Source organism: Nannospalax galili, unplaced genomic scaffold, assembly GCF_000622305.1.
Source record: "Nannospalax galili isolate Female #2095 unplaced genomic scaffold, S.galili_v1.0 scaffold390, whole genome shotgun sequence".
NCBI classification, from domain to species: Eukaryota; Metazoa; Chordata; class Mammalia; order Rodentia; family Spalacidae; genus Nannospalax; species Nannospalax galili.
In genome coordinates, this window is record NW_008330777.1 from 1 (window position 1) to 9167 (window position 9167).

At 42.0% G+C, this 9167-nt stretch overlaps 1 non-coding gene across 1 annotated transcript; it reads right to left on the minus strand.

The window, feature by feature from the left end:
- Positions 1 to 7211: 7211 nt before the first annotated feature.
- On the minus strand, positions 7212 to 7314 carry LOC115067604. The gene has a single exon (XR_003846991.1). It is a non-coding gene; the product is annotated as a U6 spliceosomal RNA (small nuclear RNA).
- Between the last annotated feature and the right edge of the window lie 1853 nt (positions 7315 to 9167).

The window sequence follows — 9167 nt, forward strand, 5'->3', positions numbered from 1 at the left end:
TGACCCAATTAGTATAGATCTCAAGGTATGTCTGTTAAACATCCAAGAACAGTTTCTTTGCTGAAGATTCATTGCTGAGAATGTATGCATTTACTTCTGTGTTCTCTGTTCTGTTCCATTGACCTTGATGTTTAATAACTGTGCCATACTGTTTTGACTACTATGATTTTAAATTATAATATGAAATCAGGTAGTGATGCTCTAACTTCATTCTTGCTCAAGATTGCTTTGGCCATTTAGAGTCTTTGTGTTTCCATATAAATTAGGATTGAATAAAATACTTCTCTTGATTGCCCACTAGAACTAGATAATAAGACCCTATGCTGAAGACACCATATAGTTTAAGATGTGGAAAAACCAAGCTACAACTAAGATAAAAGCATGCTCTCTGATGGCAAGCTTCAATAGTGCTAAAGGGAGCTATATAGACATCCAAGGGGAAAAAATTCAACAGTGGTCTTACCTAGTTGTGAACCTTGCATGCCAACCTTCCAGGCCAGAATGGGCCCACTTGCAAAGTGGCATGATTGTTATAGGGGTAACCAACTACTTTCTACTTGTATCTGAGTACTACTCAGTGAGAAGGAGTTACTGTGGACCTGGTCAAGGCTCGTGGCTAGAGGGTGGGGCGTGGTCGTCCTAGACTCTATGAGTGAAACTGCTGCTCTTATTTTGCTGAATGGAAATGTCAAACTGCCTAAATATCTATTTATACCCATAGTGCTGCTCTTAGCTTAAGTCACAAAACCTTCTTTTTGGGGCAAATGGTAATTATTTCAGAGGCTCATGGTTGGAACAAGGTGCTGAGAATTAGTAACTGTTGAATCCCTAAATGGTGCATCTAAACAAACCCTCCAGGGTTCATGGAACATCATAAAAGAGGAGCAGAAAGAATGTAAGGGCCAGAGGATGAGGAAGAGGGCCGTGAACACTGTCTTCTGGGTATGACACAGCTGTTGCATTCATGAACTCACAGCAGCTTCAGCTGTCTGGACAAGGCCTGCACAAGACTGGTCCTGTCAACATCCAGGTATGGATGTGGATGGGGCTCATGGGGTCTTGCTCCTTCCTGGGGAGCTGCTGGTAGATGATTGCTGATGGAGGAGAGGAAGTCCTCCAGTAGGGTAGGTGCTGGTGAGTCCCTATCCCCTCTCCCACCCCCTGTGTAATCTCATGCTGTGTAGAGGAGAAGGAGATATGCTCTGTATGGGGAAGCATGTAAGATTTTTAACTCTTGCTTAAATTTTTTGCTAACAGAATTTAATCTGTACTTTAAATTTTAGAGTTTAAAAAGAATATTATGGGGCCAGTGAGATTGCTCAGCAGGTAAATACACTTGCCACCAAGCCTGACGACCTGTTTGATCCCCAGGACCAACTCCCACAAGTTGTCTTCTGACCTCCACACATGTACCATGGTACCCTTGCATACATACACTACACACACACACACACACACACACACACACACACACACTGCATTAAAATGTAATAAAACTACGAGGTACTATGAAATGTAGATGTTAATGGGAACTTTTGTTTGTTTATTTGTTTTTTTTTTTTACAACAGTCTCCCTGTAGCCCCAGCTGGCCTGGAACTCACTTCTGAGCTGGGCTCCATCTCACAGGGATCCACCCACCTCTGCCTCCTGAGTGCTGGAATTAAAGGTATGTGCCACCACACCTAGTAATAATGTAAATTTTTAATGCAGAAAAAGTCTTGGAGATAAGAGTTCAGCATATTGCAAAGTATAGTCTTTACCTGCTTTAGAACCATTGTATTTTGTACAATAAATCAAAATCTTTAGAGGTAGAATCTCAATTTTATTCATATTGCACAGATGTACATCTGAAAATCCAGAGATTTACTAATTTGGTGTAATCAGGAAGTATGTAACATCCCACAACATATATCCAAGCAAGTCAGCCCAACATCTCCAAGTAGGCAGTGGCTGCTTGGACGCTTTCATAGGGTAGCTCATGAAGGAATAGCTATTCTATTTTGAAGGGGCTTTGAATTATAGAAAGTCATTTTGTATTAATTTTAATTAGCATACAAGATAATGGGTTTCATTAGGATATTGTGATACATAAATAGAAAATTATTTCTGAGCATTCAATTGCCCAGAAATAGAATATTGGAACCCTGAGTTCCAGCCAAATGTCATTTCTCAGTTTATTGTACCAATTAATACAGGAGTAGTCCCCTCGTAGAACTGTCACTGTGCACTGCCTTCTTCTGACAGACCAGGAACTGCATACTCTACGTCAATGTAAAATACAAACTCTACTTTAAGGAAATAAGAAAGTGGTTTGTACTGAGCCAAATAAGGAATGAGAAAGTTTATTCTGAGCCAGGAACACAGATTCAAGTTACCCTAAATTGCATGAAAAGGTCATATGAATGTTGTTAGTCATAGAAAAGGAAGTGAAGAATCAATGTGCTTACAAAATACATAGGTGTTCACTAGATAAACTACAGAAAAGCTGGGGAATCTGTACATTTACATGTTGTCTTTTTTGTTTACCTCAATTTTAGAATTTCCTTTATTTTTAATCTGTGTGTGTGTGTGTGTGTGTATGTGTGTGTAGGTCAGAGGACTTCCTTGGGAGTCCTTCCACTGTGGGTTCTGGGGACCAAACTTGGGTCGTCATGCTTGTACAGCAAGTGTTCTACCAGTCTTGCCACTCTTTCCCTGAGTTTTTAAAAACAGTCTTTTTCTATGTAGCCTAGGATAGTCTAGACTCCTGATCCTCCAAAATCTACTTCTCAAGTACTAGGATTACAAGCATGTGCCACCATGGCCAAATAAATGTTGTCTTCACCACATTCTGAGCTCTGGACTTGGTGGAGGTTAGAAGTATGTCAGACCTCAGTGATATATTGGAGGAATTTTATATATAATTCAAGAGGATGTTAGACTAGATATAGAGATTGATTGTAAATCATTTTTAAAAGGGGCTAAAGAGGGGCTAGAGAGATGGCTTCATGGTTAAGAGCACTAACTGCTCTTCCAGAGAATCTAGGTTCAGTTCCCAGCACCCACACGGTGGCTAACACCATCCTTAACTCCAGTTCCAGGGAATCCAATGCCCTCTTCTGGCATGGTGCACTTCCATACAGGCAAAACACTCATACACATAAAATAAATACAATGAATAAAATCTAAAAGAGGGGAGGGGGTTCAAGATAAATTTGGTTCTTGACCTGCAACAGTCCATCTTTCCACAATCACAATGTTTTCTCCTCCGCCAGGTTGAAGCAGTCTGTAGGATCTTTATACACACTTCAGCTTCTTCAGAGAGCATCAGTTCACAGCCTGGAGCAGGCCTTTCACCTCACCGGTCTAAGTCTGGGGTGGAATGGCCACCTGCTCTAAGCTGCTGCCTCGTCAGGTCCTGTTGTAAGGAAGATGGAATTTCTACAGCCTGTGCTGATGCGTACTTTGGGAGGGGAAGACGCTTGTAATCTTGATTTGTGTTTTGGTTGTAAGTACATGGTAAGTAGAGGAAGCCTGTCTTGGTTCATACGAACAAAGCATAAGGACAGGGAGGGCTGAGGAAATGGCCAAAATTATTTCTCAATGGTTTCTCTGCATTTTTAAAAACCTGAATTTTTAATACATTTTTAATTTATTTTTATTTTATGCATACAAGTGTTTTGCCTACAGGTATGTAAGTGTGCCATGTGTGCAATGCCTGTGGAGGTCAGAAGAGTATAACAGATTCCCTGGAACTGGAGTTACAGTGTTAGCCACTATGTGGATTCTAGGAAGAGAAGCCGGGTTCTCTGCAAGAACAGCCAGTGCTCTTAACTCTGAGCCATCTCTCCAGTCCCAAATCTTTAAATTTTTGCTTATGTGTATGTGTGTATGCCATGTGTGTGGGTCCCTGCAGAAGCTATAAACAGATGCCTCTAGCTACTCAAAATATGAATACCTTACGAAAGAAATACATATTATTATTTTAGTTTAAACTCAGTGCTATTTTTTAAAAGATTTATTTTATGTATGTATTTTATGTTTGTATGTTTTGCCTGAATGTATGCACGTGCAACATGTGTGTACCTGGTGCCTGTGGAGCCAGAAGGAGGCATCAGATCCCCTGGAACTGGACGTACAACTGCTGTTAGCTGACATGTGGGTGCTGGGAACTGAACTCAGGTGCTCTGCAAGAGCAGCCAGTGCTCTTAGCCACTGAGCCATCTCTCCAGTCCACCAATGGTATTTTTATGACTTGAACAGAGAATGGCTCTGTGCTTATTGACTCAAATTTCCAGAGAGCTCCAAGCGTTGGTGGATTATACCTCACAACTTTGAGCTTTATTTTTGCTTGTACCGCTAAGCTGAATACCAGAATTGGGGTCTGTGTTCCCACCCAACTTGCAATGTTTTTCTCTTAATTTAAGAAAAAACAAAATGAAAGCGATGTTGCTGGAAACACATTGTTGCCAATGAATGACCACTGTTGACAAAACAAGTATCTACCCAATAAGCATTGATTAAGATAAGTTAAGTTCTGAAGATACCAAGATAAACCAGTTTCTGTCCTCAAGTAGCTCATAACCTCCAACAGAAAATTACCCTTGTAAAACCTGTGACAGGAGCCATAATTAAGGGAGGCAAAAGGTGCAGTGGGGCACAAAGGAGGTGAGTGTGGAGAGGGTGGTCAAGGGAGGAGGTGAGTCTAGAGAGAGTGGTCAAGGGAGGAAGTGAGTATGGAGAGGTGATCAAGGGAGGAGATGAGTCTGGAGAGGGTGATCAAGGCAGGGATACAAAAAAGACCACCATGGACATTTTAATGGAAGAACAGAACATGCCTGTTCTATTTTGTTTCTCCATTGCTGTGACAAAACACTCTGACCACTACCAACTTGGGGAGGAAAGCGTTTATTTGTCTTACATCTCCCTGGTCACAGTTCATCAGGAAGCCCAAGGTAGGAAGGAACCCAGGGCAGGCACCAGGATACAAGAGCTGAAGCACAGGCCATGGAGGAACGCTGCTTACTGGCTTGCTCCCCTGGCCCCTGCTCAGCCTAGTTTCTTATGCAACACAGGCCCGTCTGCCCAGGGGTGGCACCACCCACAGTGGGCTGGGCCTTCCCACATCACTCAACAATCAAGAATATGCCCCATAGACATGGCCACAGGCCAGTCCAATGGAGACAATTCTCCAATTGAGGCTCCTTCAACCCAAGTGTGTCAAGGTGACACTAAAGCTATCCAGCACAATGCTCTCAACTGCTGAGCCATCTCTCCAGCCCCCAAACATGTGTTCTTGACAGAGAAAGCAACCAGAACACAAAGGCGTTCAACAAATTCAACAGTAATTCAGTTAAAAGGCTCTTTTAATGGCAGAGTTTTTTGATCTTACAGATTTTCTCTAAATTACTTTTCTTAATGTTTTAGAGAAAGTGTAGGGGGTGGTTCTTTAGAGGATAGCCAAAGCAGCCTCATTGTTGTGGAGTCTAAATTACTTGCGATGAAACTGTCTGAATCCATTCTGCCAGGCTAGTGTCCCCAGAGGAATTTTTGGCAGAATTGTACTGATGAGATCACTACCATCAGGAAAACAGCATTCTAAAACTCTAATTCTGTATCTGGTCATGGTAGTACTCAACTCTAACCCCAGCACCTGAGAGGCAGAGACAGGTGGGATTTCTGTGAGATCAAAGCCAGTCAGCCCGTTCTACACAGTGAGTTCTAGGTCAGCTGGGGTTACAGGGAGGCCTTGTCTAAAAAACAAATATGCAAACAAACAGCTAGTTCTGTGATGGAGAATATTGATTACAAACGACAAAATTTAGAATCATCTTGGAAACCAACCCCTGGGTGTGTCTGTGAGAGATTATCTCCATTAGGTTAGTTGAGGTGGGAAGACCCACCTTAAATGTGGATATGGACTGGGGTCTTGGACTGAACAAAAAGGTGAAAGTGAGCAGAGCACATCTCTCTGCTTCCTGGCTGAGGACACAATGTTACCAGCTGCCTCACTCCTGCTGGGCTTAACTTCTCTGCCTCGACCTCACAATGGGAGCCAGAATGAGCCTTTCCCCCCTTCAGCTGCCTTGGGCAGGTATTTTATTACAGCTCTGAGAAAGGTGACTAGTACAAGTTCTATCAAAGAAAATATTTGTTTCAAAATTTAGTCAGCTTGTGATAATTCAGAGAAGTAAGGATGAGAACTGGGATGACTAAACCAGCAAAACAGAAGACAGAAACATCAACTGTTTTTAAAATCATAATACAATGGAAGAATTAAATCAAGTAAATCCTTTACATAGACTATGAATAGGCTGAATTTGTGCCTTCAAGTCATCAACAGGGTGAAGTTCAAAAAATTAAAACCAGGGACTGGAGAGATGGCTCAGCGATTAAGAGCACTGGTTGTTCTTGCAGAAGACCCAGGTTCGAATCCCAGCACCCACATGGCAGCTAACAACTGTCCATAACTCCAGTCCCAAGGGATCTGATGGCCTCTTCTGACCTCCGTGGGCATTGCATGACATGGGTGTCAGTCCTTGCTTTCCACCTTGTTTGAGACAAGATCTTTTTTTTAAATTTATTATTTTTATTTTATGTGTGTGCGTGTATTGCCTACATGTAGCTAAGTGCACCCGTGTTATGCAGTGCCCACAGAGGACAGAAGAGGCTGTCAAATCTCCTGGAACTGGAGTTTCAGACAGCTGCCATGTGGGTGCTGGGATTCAAACCTGGGTCCTCTGTAAGAACAGCCAGTGTTCTTAACCGCTGAGCCATCTCTCCAGGCCCTATTTATTAGTTTTTACTTATTTATTTTTATTTTAGGTGTATGAGTGTTATGCCTGCTTGTATGTAAGTGTACCTGTGTTGTGCAGTGCCTGCAGAGGACAGCAGAAGAGTATCAAATCCCCTGGAAATGGAGTTATGTTAGCCACCATGCGTGTGCTGAGAATTGAACCCAGGTCCGCTGGAAGAACAGCAAGTATTCTTAACTTCTGAGCCATCTCTCCAGCCCCTCAAATGCCATTTATAAGAAGCCCTTGAAAAACAGGGACACAAAGAAAATAGGACTATACTTGAAATTCACATAATTTCAAACCCACAGCTGCTCATAATTTTAACTTCTTTCCTTCATCGACTTCTTGACACAAAGTGGGGTAATTATAAAATTCAAATTGTTTGTTGCTAATATTACTGATAATTACCTGCAATGCAGTTTTCTGATAGAAACAAAAATAATGAGTATGTCTTAGAAAAAAAACATGAATTTGAGCAGGGGCCATGCTGATCTTCTCTGTGGCATTCCAATTTTAGAATACGTGCTGCTGAAGCAAGCATGATAATCATGAGCATGTCTTAAAGTAAAGTTGTGTGTGCCTGAGCCAACCAGGAATATAGGAATTGTGCTTGAATGGCTCAGACTTCAACAGAAAAGCAAGACAGGGAATTGGCTAAGCAAGTGTTGAAGAGATGGAAAACAGAGATCAATAGGTGGAAAGGGTTTCAGGAAGCAGCTACCACTCCTGGGGTTAAAACAAAAGGGAAACTGGGCTCTCACATCTTAGAAGCTTGAGGAGAGGCCGTGGGCCTTTGACTTAGTCTTCTGAGACTGAGGTGCTGTCCACTGGTACTGTGCCTCAGACGGGATGGAATGTTGACTCTGGAAGTACCAGAAAGAAGCTGAGGTTAGTAACTGTCCTGGCCCGATGATGTGCCATTGCTGGGGTAAAGGTGGTGAAACAGACACTGACAGGGTGTAATTTTTCCCCTTATCTTAGTCCTAAATGCCAGAGTTGGGGCTCAGAAAAGGACAGTCCCAAAATATGTCACTTTGGCTCTGGAATATTGGAATGGAATGGACAAAATGTTTTTTGGCCAAGACCCCAAGAACACAGGACACAAAGTCCAAATAGGGGAATGAGATCATATCAATGAAAAAACTCTGTATAACAAAGGAAGTAGCAGAGTGAAGAGACAGCTACATAGTGGGAGAAATGTACACCACACATCAGAAAAGAGGTTAATATCCAGAATATATAAGGAACCCCCAAAACTCAAAAGCAAAAAACTAACTGACTCAAAAGCAGGCAATAAAATCTAATAGGTTTCTCTTAAAAGAAGATACATAAACCAGACCTGGTGGTGTATATCTGTCATCTCCTTACTCCAGAGGCCAATGTAGGATGATTCAGAGATTGAGGCCCACCTGGGCACAAAGTAAGAACCTGCCTCGAAAACTCAAAAAAGCAAAGCGACAGCAAAAAAGACATGCAGATGGCTGACTGGCATTATTATTTTTTTAAAGGCTCAACATCACTAATCAGAGAAATGATACACAGCTACAATCCCAGCACAAAAGGCTGTGGCAAAAGGGTTGTAGCAAGTTTGAGACCAGCCTGGACTACATGGGGAGATACTGTCTCAAAAACACACACACACAACAACAAAAGCAAACAGCGTCTTGAGATGGCTCAACCAGTGAAAGCACTTGCCCCTAAGCCTGATGACCTGAATTCTTTTCTGGGCTACATATGGTGGAAGGCAAGAAACATACGTCCTCTGACTTCTATAAGTGTGCCATCACACACACACACACACACACACACACACACACAAAACACACACTGAGAGAAAGAGAGGGAGAGAGAGAAGTGTTAGAAGGATGTGGAGAAAAGGATGTTGGTAGAAATGTAAATTAATATATCCACTATGGAAAACAGTACGGTGGGCCCTCAAAAACTCAAAAATAGATCTACCATATGATCCAGAAATCCCACTACTGGGTATGTATCCAAAAAGTGTTAATTGTAGCACTATTCATAATGGCCAAGATATGAAATCAAACTAAGTAGATAAAGGAAATGTATACAAATATCATGACATATCATGGACCACAATCCAGCTACTAAAATGCATGAAATTCTCTTGTCATTCATGACAAGATGGATGGAACTGGAAATTGCACATTAAATGAGATCAAGTACAGAAGACAAGCACTGCAATTATTGCTCGTATGTGGAAGTTGGGAGCAAGAAGGTGCTTACAGGGGCTGGTGCAGGCAGAGGGGAGGGAGAGATGAAGAAAAGCTGATGGGGTGCTTACAGCTAAGAGAGAGCAAGCTGTACTGTTGCATAGCAGATAATAATGTACCACACATTTGAACATGCTAGAAGAAAAAGAGCTTAAG